The sequence below is a fragment of the Malus sylvestris genome, chromosome 5 (assembly GCF_916048215.2).
Source record: "Malus sylvestris chromosome 5, drMalSylv7.2, whole genome shotgun sequence".
NCBI classification, from domain to species: Eukaryota; Viridiplantae; Streptophyta; class Magnoliopsida; order Rosales; family Rosaceae; genus Malus; species Malus sylvestris.
In genome coordinates, this window is record NC_062264.1 from 27,014,102 (window position 1) to 27,032,274 (window position 18,173).

General features: G+C 41.1%; 1 protein-coding gene and 1 pseudogene across 25 annotated transcripts in view; both read right to left on the reverse strand.

Moving 5' to 3' along the window:
- Window positions 1-18,173, reverse strand: part of LOC126621361 (disease resistance protein RPV1-like) — a 193,196-nt gene that overhangs the window by 35,741 nt on the left and 139,282 nt on the right. The gene's annotated exons all lie outside the window — the stretch shown is intronic.
- LOC126621359 (disease resistance protein RPV1-like) overlaps window positions 1-18,173 on the reverse strand; it is a 249,955-nt pseudogene that overhangs the window by 6,576 nt on the left and 225,206 nt on the right.

Below are 18,173 nucleotides of genomic sequence, written 5' to 3' on the forward strand. Positions count from 1 at the left end.
CGTGATTAGTTATCAGTAGCAGCTGCTGATCTTTCAGCAGCAAAGTCTTGTTCTCTAAAAAATACATGGAAAATAGTATTTTCCTAGAAGAATAGTATTTAATGGAAAAGGTATTGTATAGATGGGAGATATTAATGCACCGGACCGTTGGATTGTCTAGCGGTTGGTAATTGAGGAGGAAGATATCTTGAAGCCACAAAAGAAAATGACAAACGCAGTTAGACCATCTCCAATCGAAGAGTTCAGAGGGCCAGAGGGTCGAAAATAGCCCGAAAATCATCTCCAACCGAGGGCTAGGCCAAATGGCTCGTGGGCCCCACTGGATAAAAAATGGCCAAAGGGCCAACCGGCTGACCCAAATGAGTCAACCAGCTAGCCCCGGGCCGGGCCAGAATTTTGAGCATTCCCATCGGATATAACCGACAACATTGTATTTATTCCTGTCGGTTATATCCGGCATGAATGGTAGGCCAAATTTCAACTACGTCAGCTAGCCGTTATTTTTGAAAAAAAAAATTCAGTTTTTTTTTTTTTTTTACAAAATTTTTAAATCTATTTTTTCCCTATAACTTCCTAAGTCATTATACAACATTAAATTAAATTAAGTAACATGAAATAACATTAAACAATATGAAATAAACATTAAATAACATTAACCAACATAAAGATTTGGGAGCTTTAATGAAAAGAGCTCGGGTCAACAAATATTTAACCAAAAACCATCCCAAAATGTTATTTAACCAAAAAGGCTCAAAGTTTAATAAAAAATCATCCAAAACTATTGTTCACGGGCCAAACTTACAAGTCCAACCCGCTACAAATCTACACTTCCGTAAATACCCTAAATGATTCGATGCAAGAGGAAACTGCAGTTCTTCGAGACCACGAACCGCGAAGAGGTTGAAGATATGTTCAGATCGAGCTTTATGATCAACTCTAGTGCCAAAAGGAGCTGCCCATGTACATAAATCAAAGCTGCTTCATGGATTGGTGCCAATTCAATTCAACGGACTACTACTATTACACCTTTTTTCTTATTTATTTTTCACGATTTTTGGTTTCTGGGTTTTATATATGAGGATATGTACGGTCCAAAACGTGGCAATCACGTCCGTATAATTTGTATTACAAGTTCATGGATAGATTCAAGCCTGGTGGGCAAGATTGAATTTCCAGGTTATATATATGAGGGGTACTTGGATGAGTTTTTCAGACAGTTGGATGTAGATTTATATTTGTATTCCTTCATCATCTGTGAGTGTGAATTACTTCAATCATATGAATTATCTTTCCTCCACAACTAGCTAGCTAATTGGTATTCTTTGAATTCTTATTATTTATTCTCTTTGGATGTTGAACATATCTTCAACCTCTTTGCGGTTCGTGGTCTCGAAGAACTGCAGTTTGTTGGAGAATGGTCCACACCAAATTTGTAAATGTAATCATTAAAACATATCGCTTAACTCAAAATTACAAAATTCACAAACCAATAAAAAAAAATATTAACAAATAGAATGTTAAGTTACATATGTTGCTCAAGCTAAGAACGTAATCTATAAACTCGTTTCTCACAAACAGCGTCAAACTGTTCCTACTTCAGAAAAGTACTCCGCACCTAAAGTTCATCAAGAATTTGCTATTTTTCAAGGGTAGAGTGCAGTGGAAAACAATCAAACATCACTCATCATTCATCAATTACCATAATTCAAAGTACTTGAGATTAGCAGGCAAAGAAATTAACTGAAAAAGGAAACTTTGCATGGAAGGACCTGCTCGAAAATCAAGTTTGATGTCTCAGAATAGAAAGTTTCACTGAGCTTTGACAGCAACGAAGGCAGCCATGCCCAGTTCCAACAAATCGACAAAAATGGCAGAATTCATAAGAACCACCAGTCCTGATGAATTACATAATCTGTTCCTCTGCGATCGTCTCTACCGTACGGTATCAGATATAGTGTAAAAACTAAAAAGGTTTGTACTTGTGGTAGGTTTTTTTTTTCTATATATGGGGCTGGTGCATTGCTGCAAAGATAGGAAAAGAGATAGAGAGGAAGATAAAGCTCTTGTCCTTGTTGGAATTTAGATTATTATTAGTTATCTTGCGGGCCAAGGATTAGTTACTTGCCCATTAAGTTTTTGTTTTAGTCTAGGGTTTGCTTTAGTCTTTCTCTATATAAAGACCTCTTTGTATTTGATATTTTTAATCAAGTTAGTCACAATGTAGCCTCTTAAGGTGTATTTGTTACACCTCCTTAGAAGAGACTAGCAGGGATTGGCTTAACTAGGACTATAGTCCCGCGTTTGGCATGGTCTTGGATTAGAGTTAATGGGACTCGCCTCGACTACGAGGCGCCCCGCACTTCACTAAACCTCAATATCTAGTCCCACCGTTTCACTTGGTATTAAGCAAGACTAACAAAGAAACGAACCGACGACCTCAGCCCACCCTTTCTCTGCATGCGTTTCTCTCTCTCTCATCACAAATCCATGTGATGCAGCCATTCCTCTGCAGCCCACAAAATTGATTCCCACCACTCTTGCGGTGCAACCTTTCCTCCGCCGGTGGGAAACGGCGGTTACAATGCCATTTTTTTTTCTGGGAAGCGTTGTTGATGGTGTTGGGTGTGTGGCAGCTTACAAAACTGGGTATTTCTGGGTCTCTCTCTTTCGGGTCTGGTTATTTCTGGGTCGATTGGGTCTTCGAAAATCTATTGTCGCAGACTAGTGAGTTGCTGCGGTAGGGAAGCAATTGAATCGCTTTAATAGATAAACAATTGAATTGGGATAGAACATCTGGGTATTTCTTTATTGTTGGTGTTGGTGAGTTGTTGCGATAGGAAATTAAAAAAAATTGCTGGCAATTGAATTGGTAGACGAAGCATCTGGGTCCTTCTTGGATAGAGAATAGAGAAGCAATTTTGTTTGTACCATACTTGACCAATCCCGAAACTACCGAGCACCGGCCAACGCTATACTGTCAAGGACCCAGAAGAGTTCCCCTCCGACCAGGAGGCCAATCACTACTCGACACGTGTCAAGATTAGAAGCCAATCAGAGCGCAGCACGTGTCGACATCAAGAACCAATCACAACATGACACATGTCAATGTGACAAAGCTACAAGTTTTTCTATAAATAGGGGTCATTCCCCCACAATATTGCCTAATGCCATTTTGTGTTAAATCATTCACAAGAACTCACTAAATTGAGAGCTTGATCCTTTGTACTTGTGTAAGCCCTTCACTACTAATAAGAACTCCTCTACTCCGTGGACGTAGCCAATCTGGGTGAACCACGTACATCCTGTGTTTGCTTCTCTGTCTCTATTCATTTACGTACTTATCCTCACTAGTGACCGAAGCAACCAAGCGAAGGTCACAAAACCTGACACTTTCTGTTGTACCAAAGTCTTCGCTGATTTTGTGCATCAACATTTGGCGCCGTCTGTGGGAAACGACACTTATTCCTACTCTCTTCAGCTGTGTCAAGCTGGTTTCTATCATTCGTACACTTTCTTTTGATCAGGCATCCCTCTCCAGCATGGGAAGCGAAGGAAGCCACAGCACACAGAATGACACCCCCCTTGCACATAGTGCGAAACAACGAAAGAAGGAAGGAAAACGAGTTCTTCTTCAAGCTAAAGTCGATGAGTTGGAAGCTCAGAACAACAAGATAGCAATGAGGAATGAGGTCCTCCAGGAGCAATATGAGAAGCTCTTCGAGACACTCCACGAAGCTAGGCAAGCTCAGACACGCGAGCTTGTTGCCCCCGTGGAAGTCAACCATCAACTGGGTGCCCTCCAACATGGAGGGTCACATGCATTCGACATAGATATCCCTGATAGGGAACAGATTACCCCTCGACTTGATAATCAACATGAGGCTTCTCTTAACCCAGTTGCTTCGACCCGAACCATGAGAAGTGGAGGGAGACACCTCTTTGCTGAAGGGGCAGAATGATCGAAAGCCGTCTTTCGCGATTGTCGGGATTTCCTGAAGCAACGTCGAGAGAATTTCATCCATATAAGCTCAAAGATTAATGACCCAAGGATTTCTGAGAGACTCGGTCCCCTGCCACGGCCCAAGCCGGCCACCAATTTGGGGAAGGGGCAACAAGTCCCAGAGAGACATGAGGGTACAGGGGACTCAGAGGTGTTCCGACAGACATACCCTGGAAGCCAGTACAGCGAGTCCAGGGAAAAATCACATGCCCTTGATCAAACCTTCCTAATTCCAATAGGAGATGGAGATTTACGAAAGAAAGCTCCAGTGACACATAACTCCGCTCAGGACCCCCTTGTCCTACAACTTCTTGAGGAAGTAAACAAGTTGAAGGTTGAACGTCAGGCTGAAATACCTGACTGGAACCAACCCAGGCCTGGCCCTCTTACAAGGAGGATCCTCAACACCCCCCTTCAAGCAAAGACAAAGCAAAAGCTTGGCTTGCAACTTTATACTGGAAAAGAGGACCCGATTGAGCACCTTAACCTCTTTGAATCCACCATGGCATACCGGATGCACACCGACGAAGAGCGATGTCTTCTCTTCCCCTCCACCCTCTCTAGTGGAGCTCTAAATTGGTATTGTCGTCTTACACCTGAGACGGTAGACTCATTTGAGGAATTGAGGAAACTATTTGTTTCCCAACACATTTTCCAAACCGATCGCTTGCACTCTGCAGATGACTTGTACACTATCCGCCAGAAGCCAGACGAGTCATTACGTATGTATGTTGGCCGCTTCAGCCATGAATACTCCCGGTGTGCCGAGGCAGACGACAAGACTGCCCTCAAAGCCTTCACGGCAGGCCTACGTGATTGTTTCTTTAAATACATGATCAATGCCAATACTTGGAAGACTTACTCTGAGGTGATGGCGCAGGCTTATAACCATGCCTCCGCCGAGGCAAAGACATATCAGGAGAAACCCCCTACAACCATCCTTTATCAACAAGTGGGAGGTGGAAGCCATACTCACCTAAATGAGAAGACCTCGACTTTCCAAACAGCAGTGGCACCTCCCCATGCCTTGCATAATGCTTCACCGAATCAACAGACATATCAATTTCAAGGCAAGAGGAAGGATTTCCATCCTCACCACTCTCCTTTCAGTAAAAAGAGTAAGGGACACTATCCCGATAACCAAGGGTATCGCCACAATAGCGCTCGCCCCCAGGCAGTCAATGCAGTGGGTCAAACCCGCGTCAAGGGTATCGCCACAATAGCGAGGTTTTAGCCTGCCATACTTAAGGTGTCTTACGCCTGCCGAGGTGGAAATCGTCCTTCGGGAAATACATGAGGGAGTCTGTGGAGATCATGCTGGATCTCGGTCCCTAGCACACAAGACTTTTCGCCAAGGATATTACTGGCCAACACTCCACCAGGATGCCATCAAAGTATCCCGCTCATGTGACAAATGTCAACGATATGCAACTATTCCTCATTCCCCTCCAGAGCCTCTTACTCCTATGATCAGCCCTTGGCCCTTCGCCCAGTGGGGACTTGATTTGATCGGCCCAATGCCGGCAGGGAAGGGCAAAGTCTGTTACGCAGTCGTTGCAGTGGACTACTTCACAAAGTGGGCCGAAGTAGAACCCTTGGCAACCATTACTGAGGCAAAGATAGAAGACTTCGTGTGGAAGAACATCCTTTGTAGATTCGGCATTCCCAATGCGATAGTCACTGACAATGGGCGACAGTTTGACAACAAGAAGTTCAGGTTGTTCTGCTCTAAGTTCAACATCAACTTATGCTTTGCCTCTCCAGCTCATCCCCAGTCTAATGGACAAGTTGAGGCCATCAACAAAATAATCAAGCGCACTTTGAAAACCAGCTTGGACAAAGCTAAAGGCTGTTGGCCAGAATTTGTACCCCAAGTTCTTTGGTCATATCGCACTTCATATCGGACTTCAACAGGAGAAACTCCATTCTCACTTGCCTTTGGCACAGAGGCGGTTGTCCCTGTTGAGCTCGAGCAAGCAACATTCCGAGTCCAGAACTACATTCAAAGTGAAAATGACAAACAACTCACCCTCAACTTGGATTTAGTCGAGGAACACAGAAACCAAGCTCACTTGAGGAATGTCGCCTACAAGCAGCGCATCTCCAACTATTATGACTCTAGGGTCAAGCCTCGTTCTTTCAAAATAGGAGACTGGGTCTTAAAGAAAAGATTACTCTGCGACAGAGTCCCGAGTGAAGGCACACTTAGTCCAAACTGGGATGGACCGTATGAAGTCATTGGCATCAGTCGCCCTGGCTCTTACACACTTAGAAGCTCTGATGGCAAGACCCTTGGCCATCCATGGAACGCTGATCACTTGAAGTACTACTACAAATAGACTCACGATGTACAAGTGTTGAGCTATAGCCGTTCGGCATCCTATGTAATGAAGGCCATTTGGCAATGAATTCAATAAAGAGGTAATTTAGCCAACTCAGCCCTCACTCTTTTACATTCATAGCAAGCAATGCCGGAACCCTTCTCAATCAGAAAGCAATCTGTCTTCCACAGTTACTACAAAACAAGCAAATGAAGACCGTGTCAAGCGCCAAAAAAAAAAAAAAAAAAAAAAAAAAAAAACAGCTTCATCCAAAAAGCTTCACCCGAAAAGCTTCACCTCCAAAGCTTCACCCACAAAGCTTCACCTAAAAAGCTTCACCCAAAAAGCTTCACCTAAAAAGCTTCACCCAAAAAGCTTCACCCAAAAAGCTTCACCTAAAAAGCTTCACCCAAAAAGCTTCACCCGAAAAGCTTCACCTAAAAAGCTTCACCCAAAAAGCTTCACCCGAAAAGCTTCACCTAAAAAGCTTCACCCACAAAGCTTCACCTAAAAAGCTTCACCCAACAAGCTTCACCCGAAAAGCTTCACCTCCAAAGCTTCACCCACAAAGCTTCAACACCAAAGCTTCAACACAAAACCTTGCTCCAAATAAACAAATTTTGTTCACAAAACACAAGATGCCCTTGAACTTGTACAAAAACACTTGGGTAAACATAAACATTTTTTGTTTTACACCCACAAGGGCCCAAAATTTTCCTTCTTATTTATTCACTTATATATGTTCCCAATCATATTATAATAGATCCAACAACAAGCCAAAGTCCCAAATTTCATAATGGACAAAAGTACAAGCAATTCATCAATAATGAAGGTGCTACAAAAATTGGAATCTGCCCCAAAATAGAAATCCAACCCAAGAGACTTTTTCTCTCTCTCCCTCTTCCGCCTCCTTTCATCTATCAAATTTCTGCAACCTCTGCTCTTCTCCAATGGAGCTGAATTTTGGACACCCTATAGTTCTTGAGCATATGAACAACTTTCAAGAAGGAACCATTTCTGTTTGAGCGACGGAAATTAAAGTGTTGAAGCTCCAAACATGATAGTCGGCTTCTTGCAGATTTCGAAGCTGTTGTGATGTTTCGAAGATCTGGAAATATTTAACCGTTAGTTCATCCTGAATTTTTGATATGTTATGAAAGAGTCGATGAGGAACAACTTCAATGAAGAAAGCATACCGATCTGAACAAGAGAAAATGGAGTTTCGAAGCTCACAACAAATCTGACGGGTTGACAGAAAAATAATAACCAGTCATTCATCATACCTGAGTTTCTTGAGTTATACAGCTCCGAGGGATCTCAAATTTGGATATGTTGTAGTTCACAAGCTGAGGAACAACTTCAATGAAGAAAGCATACCGATCTGAACAAGAGAAAATGGAGTTTCGAAACTCACAACAAATCTGACGGGTTGACAGACAAATAATAACCAGTCATTCATCATACCTGAATTTCTTGAGTTATACAGCTCCGAGGGATCTCAAATTTGGATATGTTGTAGTTCACAAGCTGAGGAACAACTTCAATGAAGAAAGCATACCGATCTGAACAAGAGAAAATGGAGTTTCGAAGCTCACAACAAATCTGACGGGTTGACAGAAAAATAATAACCAGTCATTCATCATACCTGAATTTCTTGAGTTATACAGCTCCGAGGGATCTCAAATTTGGATATGTTGTAGTTCACAAGCTGAGGAACAACTTCAATGAAGAAAGCATACCGATCTGAACAAGAGAAAATGGAGTTTCGAAGCTCACAACAAATCTGACGGGTTGACAGACAAATGATAAACAGTCACTCATCATACCTGGATTTCTGGAGTTGTACTGCTCCGATGGCTCTCCAATTTGGATATGTTGTAGTTAAGGAATTAACGAACAACTTTCATGAAGACAACTTTGTGATTCGACCTACAGATGATGGTGTTATGTTGAAAAACAATTCCGGTTGTTAGGGGAAATGAAAAACAATTCCACCAAAGAAACATCATTATGATGTTTCATCATTATGGTGTTTTCATCATTATGATGCTTTCATCATTGTGATGCTTCCATCATTGTGATGCTTCCATTATGATGTTAATGCACCAACGGTTACACCTTCTGCAATTCCACTTATTCGGGCCTAGCAACCTTCATCAACAAAATCTATGAAGAAAAAGTCCGGGGCTACCACTTAGAAAACAAAAGAATGAAGTTTTGGTACTTACGACATGGACTATTAGCAAGACACCTCATTCGTCAACTCCCTCGACTAGAGACTTGGGGGACTCCCACCATATGCTACTACGCCTTGGTACTCAAAAGTTCGTGACTACTCAGTGACTTGGATTTTTCAAGTCTCCAACCGAGAAGTTTTCCTCACTCGGGAAATTAAGGGAACACTACCTCAAACTACATGCTTCACTCACAAAGCTTCAACAATACAGGTTTCAACAAAAGCAAAAATTCAAAGAACTTTATGAAGAAGGCTTTGGTGTATTTAACACAATATGTTGAAATGAAGCAAAGCTTATTTATTAATATTTTCGATAAGCCACAAATATGTACATATACATGAGTCAAAATAAACAAACAAAAGGGAGCCTTCACAAAGGTTGCTTAGGGGAAGTCTCAGCAGTCGGTAGAGCCCCAGAAAGAGAAAGCACCGGAGGGTGGTTATCCGGAGCCTCAGTACTTGACAAAACCCCAGAAGGAGGAGGCATTGGAGGTTCATCATTTGAAGCTTCATTACCAGGTACAACCCTAGAGGACGAAGGCAATAAATGCCTTTGGAACAAACCCACAAACCGCTGATGATCAAGTAAAACCTTACCATCAGATTCCTTCATCTGGTCAAGCTTCCTCTTCATGTTTGTAGCATAGTCATGGGCGAGCCGGTGCAACTGCTTATTCTCATGCTTGAGCCCTCTAATCTCCTGTTTGAGACTCATCACTTCAGCAGCCAATGATTCAACTTGGCGGGTTCTAGCAAATAGGCGTTGGGCCATATTAGACACAGAACCTGCACACTGAACACTAAGAGCCAGAGAGTCCTTAACAGCCAACTCATCAGACCGTTTGGAAAGTAGTCTATTATCTTTGGGAGTGAGAAGGTTCCTGGCCACCACTGCAGCGGTCATATCATTCTTCATCACAGAATCCCCAACGGTAAGAGGACCAGTAGGGGATATGAAGGATGGGCGCCATATGTTGTCTGGAGAAGGCGTGGCTGTCTCTTCTCCAAGGTTCAAGTCAAAACGACGGTCGGAGGGTCCAGACATTTTCAAATGTGTTGAAGAAGGAAGAGGTCAGACAAATCAAGATCTTAGAAGTGCAAGAAATGAGCTTCTACTGGTAGAGATTCAAGTGTGCTGTGGAACTTAATGCCAGCCTCTATAAAAATCTGCACTCGACGGAGCTTCAGAAATCGAAGAGGCGTTTGCTTTCTCAAAAGCTGGGCTGCTCAGAGACCACGAGGGCCGATCTCAGAAATCGAAGAGGCGTTTGCTTTCTCAAAAGCTGGGCTGCTCAGAGACCACGAGGGCCGATCTCAGAAATCGAAGAGGCGTTTGCTTTCTCAAAAGCTGGGCTGCTCAGAGACCACGAGGGCCGATCTCAGAAATCGAAGAAGCACCTGCTTTTTCAGCCTCGTCAGCACCTGTCACATGCACACTCAGCTTTGCGGAAATTACGGGCAATCTGTCGAAGATTTCTGGTGAAGTAGAAAGCACGTGAATCTTACTGTTCAATCACCGCTCTCCATATGCACCATCAACTCCTCGGGTACCACATATAACTTTGTCAAAGATCTCTGACAAAGTTTAGGCACGAGAATTTCGAAGTTCCAGCTACCCTACTATTACCCATAAGGGTAAAGGAACAGCACCACTGCTTGACAACTGGAAAGTCCCTATGTGTGTCGACCTCCGGGTTTTGCGGCAAGACAGGTTGGCAAGAACGTCCAACCTTTACTCACATTCGAGAAAAGACTCCCAACATAATTACTTTCTAAAAAACCGGAGTAGCACCGCTTTCCGAATCTCGAGAGTCAGATCCTCGACGGGATTACTTGTTCGAAAACCGAAGAGGCACAACTCTCAGAACTTCGAGAGCCAGATTTCCTTAGATAAAGCTTGTCTGTAATCTTCACACGTAACATCAGCTTTCCAGATACCACATACCACTTTTTCAAAGTGCTCTGACAAAATTAAAACACGTGAAGCTGGCAGCTCCCACTACATTGATGTGACCAAGAAGGGTAAAGGAATAGCATTACTACTTGTTATTGGGAAATCCCTATATACATTGACCTCCCTCCTCAACGGACAGGCAAACCTGCAAAAATGCTCAACCCTTTCTCGCATTCGAAAAGGCACCCTCAACATAACCTCTCGAAATACTCAGCTTTATTTCCCCCCGATAATACCTCAGCAAATAAGCCACACCAAGAACAAGAGTATCTCATATCATCAGGGTCGAAAGCAAGAGTATCCCATATCATGCTTTCTCCCTGTCTTTGTCTTTGTCCTTGTCCACACCTGCAGGACAAGAAGAAAGAAAGCAGTCAGTCGGAACCTGAAATCAAACCTCCAATTTGGAACTGACTGCCTGGAGCCTTTGCCTGGTTGCTTACTTAGCATTGCTCTCGAGTACTCATCCTCAACTGCTGTCAAGGTCACGAATTCCACCGGCAAATACCTCATGACAGTTGATCAGATATTGGCTCTTTACACTGAAGCTGCCAAGCGTGGATGAGTCACTATGAAGGAATGTTCTGAAGGACCATTTAAATGCAAAGGTTGCACACCACTTCTGCCATGCAAAAGATTGAAGCAGAAGGTTCAACGGTGAGCTGAAACAGATCACTACAGCACGACACCTTTCCATACCACATTCATTATTCCGTCAACAGCAAAAGTATCCCATATCATCAAGGTCGAACGTACTCTAGATTTGATGGACTTGTTTTGACCCTCAAATTTTTGAGTCGGCCTTATACTCTGAAGGGCACCAGAAAACCCTCCAGCACAGTTCAAGAATAAGCCTGTGGAAAGTTACTTCTTCAAAAGCAAAAGTATCTCATATCATCTCTTATCCATTTGCTTCTCCTTATCCTGGCAGTTGAATGAGAGACAAGGAGAATGAGAACAATCAACCGGAAGCCGACGTCAAACCTCTGATCCTGGGTTGCTTACTTGGAAGTTTGACTGCTTACCTTGTCTGTCACCTCTTTCGGCAGATCTCCTAGCTCGGCGACTTGGGGGACTCCTACTATAGGGTTTGTATCACACTTGACTAAGCCCGAAACTACAACTAAGCTTCAAGTGAAATTGATACATTACCTTGTGCGTCAACATCAGCTAAGTACACCATTCCCGGATGGAGGAAAGGTACTTCCAGAGAAGGGCAGATGAAGATCAGACCACACTTCGGTACTTAGAAGTTTCGTGATTACTCAAGGGATTGGATCTTGCAAGTCCCCAACCGAGGAGTTTCCCTCACTCGGGAACTTAGGGGAGCACTGTTTGTACCATACTTGACCAATCCCGAAACTACCGAGCACCGGCCAACGCTATACTGTCAAGGACCCAGAAGAGTTCCCCTCCGACCAGGAGGCCAATCACTACTCGACACGTGTCAAGATTAGAAGCCAATCAGAGCGCAGCACGTGTCGACATCAAGAACCAATCACAACATGACACATGTCAATGTGACAAAGCTACAAGTTTTTCTATAAATAGGGGTCATTCCCCCACAATATTGCCTAATGCCATTTTGTGTTAAATCATTCACAAGAACTCACTAAATTGAGAGCTTGATCCTTTGTACTTGTGTAAGCCCTTCACTACTAATAAGAACTCCTCTACTCCGTGGACGTAGCCAATCTGGGTGAACCACGTACATCCTGTGTTTGCTTCTCTGTCTCTATTCATTTACGTACTTATCCTCACTAGTGACCGAAGCAACCAAGCGAAGGTCACAAAACCTGACACTTTCTGTTGTACCAAAGTCTTCGCTGATTTTGTGCATCAACAAATTTAATTAGGTTTTTTTAATTTAAAATAACTACAAAATAACATTTTATAATATAAAATTTAATATTTTTTCATGTCTAGCTTGTTAGTCCGGCGTCATACCAAACACTTCACTATTTTTAGTCCTACTTAGTCTAAGCCAAGCCAGTTCAGCTTAGTTCCTGAAGTTAGTCCAGTGCAACAAACGCTCCCTTAGGGTTTTGTAGCCATTTCGGCATTCTCATTAGTTTAATAATATTCCTTTTATTTTGTAATCTTGTTCGTTGATATTCAAACTTGGTATCAGAGCCTTTAGGATTTAATTTGCTTCTGTTCAGTATCAATTTGTCCGTCTCTGCCGTGGATCATTGCCGCTGTTTCTTACCCGCAATCTGCACAAGACCACCACGAATCTGCATCAGTCACTGCATCATGCCAGATCCAGATTGGCCACCAACCTGCACCCAGTTCCATCTCCATGGATTCCATCGCTGCTGCATCGTCGCCGCACCACCAAGTCTCGCCTGCTTGAAACACCGCGCCACCATCTACTCAACCTACTGCTGCTGCGTCCGGACCCGCACCACCCCGCCGACCAAACCCACCTGATCAGTTCCGTCCAGAACCTGCACTGCGCACCCTCTGCACCATCCCCGCGGTCCGTATTCGTCCCTAACGAAGCCCAGATCCAAGAACCACTCGGATCAAGTTCGCCTGCATCTGTTTCTATTTCGCACCACACACCCGCTGCCTTAGAACCACTCTTTTGTGCTGTTTGTTCGCACCGCCGCGACACCAATGCGCCACAGACCTCCAGTTTGATTTTGCATTGTCTGCCCAGAAAGAAAGGTTGTTTGTTGCTCGCATGCTTGTTTGTTCGTTCGTTTGTTTGCTCGCTTGTTCGCCTTGTCTTGTCTTGTCCGCCTAACGGAACTTGCATCTGCATCTACTTGTTGGCAAACTCATGTATGTGTTCCGCCATGAGTTTGATGGGGGTGTTGGAATTTAGATTATTATTAGTTATCTTGCGGGCCAAGTATTAGTTACTTGCCCATTAAGTTTTTTGTTTTAGTCTAGGGTTTGCTTTAATCTTTCTCTATATAAAGACCTCTTTGTATTTGATATTTTTAATCAAGTTCGTCACAATGTAGCCTCTTAGGGTTTTGTAGCCGTTTCGGCATTCTCATTACTTTAATAATATTTCTTTTATTTTGTAATCTTGTTCGTTGCGCACTCTGATATTTAACTATTATGAGGTTATTGCTCAATAAGTATGACCCCCAAATTCCCAAACCGTATCAAACATGTATATGGTGAGATCTTGGAAAGCTGCTTTTCAACACAACTTTTGTTTTTTACCATGTAACACTCACACCATCACGTAATATTGTTGTTTCACTCATATTTTTTAATCATTAATACTCACACCGCTATTTAGTATTACCAATTCAGTTCTGTCATAAAACATGTATTTTTTATGGGAAACCATTTTTCTCGTTTATGCACCTTTGTTTGTTTCTAATCTTTAAAATTTATGATCCTTTATTCTTCTTTTTCAATATAAAAAATAAACATGATTGTGTATGAGAAGAACAAAGACGTTCAGAAATCATTTCCTTGTTTATTAATAATATAATCCTTCCATAAAATATCAGTTATATCGTAAGATGTGGGCTAACAATACTTTGTCACAACATGAACAGTTTGGATATGTGTACGCTTTGTAGAGACCATAGGTTTTTTCCCATTTATCCAATCATTTTTCTACATGTAAGTTGATTTGTCACATTTGATTTGCCTTCCTTGTGGGATAAAAGACTATAAATGCGCGGAGACCTCAATGATAAATGCAGATGGGAACAGGCTAGATGAGAGGTGAAGAAATATGGGGCCAGAAAAGACCAATATTGATGTATTATATATAGTCGAGAATATGATAGTGTTATTCACACATATTTTTTTACCCTTTACATACTGTATGTTAATTTATATCTTTTGATCTTTTTTAATTATTTGTTTTGACAGTCAAAAACTGAAAAATGCATGTAAAAGATAAAAAAAAGTGTGTAGATAATACCACTCCGAAAATATAAAGATTTCGCCATCATTTTTATAAATTTGTTTGTAGTCTTGCTTGCTCATGTTCAAAATGTGTGGCATACGCCAACTAGCCAAGGACCACAGTATAAAAAAGGGGCTTGTAAGCTTCCACGCACCCTCAAATACACGTATTCGAGTCCACACTGTGAATCGGATTAGGAGAAAAAGTAAATCATTTTAGCACTGACGTTTTCTCTTTCTGCACTTATTTCGTTGTTTTGTGTCTTAATTTCTTTTTTGAATTTATTAAATCTAACTACTAGAAAAGAAAATGTGTGTAGGGAAAAAGAAAGCGAGTATATTGTTTTCCATAAGAGAATAACCTTTTTGTACGCGCACATCTCAACTTTTCACATGACTTATATCTCATATTAAGAGTGAGATACAACATGGGGATATAAAACCGTTTTAGGAAGAAAAAAAATGGATATAAGGGGATATCTCTCTTTTCTTTCTGTATAATAACGTGAGCGGATCACATGATGAGCATGGCCGGCCTTGAGATTTCAAGGACTTTGTGCAAAAGTAAATTGGAGGTCCTAAAAAGTACTAAGAATTTAATTTTTTATATTTTTTTGTTCAAAAAATTAACTTTAGTTTTAAATTCTAATAGCACAAACAAATTTAACAAATCAACAAGTGGATAGGTGGCATATTGTTTTTCCTTAACTATTTAGAGGGTCAGGGTTCGAATTTTCATGTTATTGTGTGAAAATTTTATATTATTTTGTGGAAGCTGATGCATTTAATAAAAATAAACTGAAAAAATGATGAACACAAGTTTCGAACCCATCCCCTAGGCCAATGTAAAGAAGCAATAATACCACTTGTGCTAAGACTCAAGTTTTTTAGTTTCTACACATAATACTATATATACGTATATGTATGCAAAATTGAAAAATCATGGACCCTTCCAATTTGGGGGCCCTGTGCAGTGGCACTACTTGCACCCCCTCAAGGTCGGCTCTGATGATGAGAAATATAAAGATAATAGTATGGTCGATTGCATGAAAGAATATCTCTCATTTCATTTATTTTTCTGTCATATCAATCCTTACCCACAAACTCGGCTCAATGTGACTTGGAACTAATAGTCATTGCGGCTATATTAATTAGTTTGATTACAAATTTCCATCCAAATTGGTGTTGTCTAGACTTATTGTTTGTCAAGGGATTGACTAATGACTAGGGATATATAGCTTAGGAATTAATACATCGAATTCACATCCAATCAAGTGTCAAAGAAATTACAAAAATAAAGTTTCTTATTAAGTTGGTTAGATCAGTGTGTTTTTTTCTCTACATTTACAATTTAGATTAATTTAGTGTACTCTTTCGTGTCCGTCCTAAAAATTAATGCATGATTACTTTTTAGAGTGAACTTCTTATGTTCCCCAAGTTTTATTAAATTAAAAAATTTATAAATTAACAACGAAATTCAAATGATTGTATATACCAAATAAAAATTAGATTCTGATATGAGTTCATGTTTGACATTGTTGATATCTCGTTTGTGTGAAATCTATAAGTCTAGCAACTCATGTTGTGGCCATTAATGGTGAATGCATGATTTAGAAGAAGGTTTCGTTTGATTTATCGAGATAATTTTAATGTGATCACAACTATTTTTGCATTGCATTACAAATTTAATCATGCTATAAAATACGTGTTTGTTTATAAAAATGTAAAATTACTATCTATATATTATAATAAATAAATTAATAACATACGGAAAATTATCATCGAGCCGACCACGTTTGATGTTTTTTTAATCCAACTTTCCACAAGTTTTCCATCAAATCTGCTTCGTCGCGAATAGTGTAGCGTGCCTGGAATGGAAGGTCCATGTCACGTGGGGCAGCGACGAGACACGTGGCAGCATTTGCAGCCGTATGAGCACCCAAGGATCACGTGGAGTCGTGGACACGTGTCGTAATGTCGGTCGGGAGAGCTACCATGGTTTTGGGGGTGGGAGGGTCCATTCCAATTCCTGCAACAAAGAATCTCAAGGAAATATTTCCCCTCCCTCTCGCTCTCAGTAGTAATTGAGTTTACATGTAAACGACCATTACGAATGAAAAATCGGAAGGAAAAATAAAGGTTTTCGTAGTGTGTTTTGGTCATAAAAACATATTTGAAGAATCGCTTTCACGTGCTTATCCATATGCACACTTTATAACTGAAGTGTTTTTTCACCATGGTCGTCTCAAGTATACTCTAAATGATTCATTTAAACCAAGTTTTCAGCAAGAAAGAAAACTGGAACAAATCCAATTTTGCAATATTTGCCTCTTATTAGTTAATTGCGAGTTCATGATTAGTCAATATGTAGAGAGAGACTGATTTCTCATGTCAAACATTCAAGCATGTTATGTTGTGGAATCTTAATGCATTCAATCATGCTCAGAATTGTGGTGTAAGAACATATACATTTAAAGGGGTCAAACGAATAGGCCACCGTCAACTCGTTAAATTAAGGCATCACCAGCCCAATCCGTTTTAAAGCAGCCCTATCTTATAACAAGCACTAGGTCGAGATTATGCCCAACAGGTCAACTCGACTTGTTTACTAAGTGGGCCAACTCAAGTACGACTCAAACACGCATACTCCAATTTGAAACCGAGATGTCCATTTGACACTTTGTTAAAGCTCAAAAAGTACAATAATTAGCCCTTGGTAGGCTTGGAATTGAAACTAAAATGAAATGGACTCATAATTTAAGTGGTTCACCCCAAAACAAGACTACATCCGCTGTGTTGCTCAGATTATATTGATTTCAAAGTTTACAAATAGCGTTCGGCTAAATACTAGAATTTTATCTCCCTTAAGTTGTCTGACCCCCTTACAAGAGGTTCCGACCCCTTTATATAGGCCATCCATGAACTCAGAAAGTCTTGGGCTCACCTAGTCTTATTTTTCTAACATTTAATGTGACACCTACATCAACTAGCGTGCTGACAACCTTTTTAACCATCAGTCGATATTAAGCGGTGAAAAGACACTTGCTCATTTAGAATTGCACGCCCTTCAAGATCAATGTGTGTCGAGCAACCTACTCGGTCTTGATTAGTCAACCATGTCACTCCAAGCAGCAACTCAACCGCTTTTACGTCTCGTCGTAGACTTCTGACATGAGCCCTGAGTGGTGTTTGAGTAGGTCTGCTCCTAAAAATTTGTACCATAAAGTTGTTGGTCTTCCCACGTGTCTTGGGGGTCGAAAAGTACTTTATGTTGGTCAGTCGGACTACTCTGGTTAGTGGTCCCCCCTCTTTAATTTTGTTGAGCCTTGGGCTTCTTATTCTTCTTTGGGCTTTAACTTTTATTGGGCCTTTTGTGGCCTTTTTCTAGCTTGCACTATTTTGAGGGTTGAAAAGGACCCTGCATTAACAAATCTCTGTACACACCAGACAAAGTGGTATTCCTTAGTATCACTTGTATCGCACGGAGGTTTTGAGTTTAAATCCCTCTTTTTTTTTAGTATCGCTTGTATTGCAAAAAATAAAAATAAAAAAAAATAAAAATAACAGGAAGCATTTTTTGCCAAAACATTCTACGTAGTTATAGTGTGAATCCAAACCGTTGATTAGGTGGTACATTTTATAGTTAAGTTCTTAATTACTTTAGTTCAGCCTTTGCCAATATGGCAAAAGAATCACAAAGCATAAATTAACTAGAATGCAGGGAGATGGCCTTGCTCCACCAAAGAGGCAATGCAATCATCAAACATCTCTTGGATA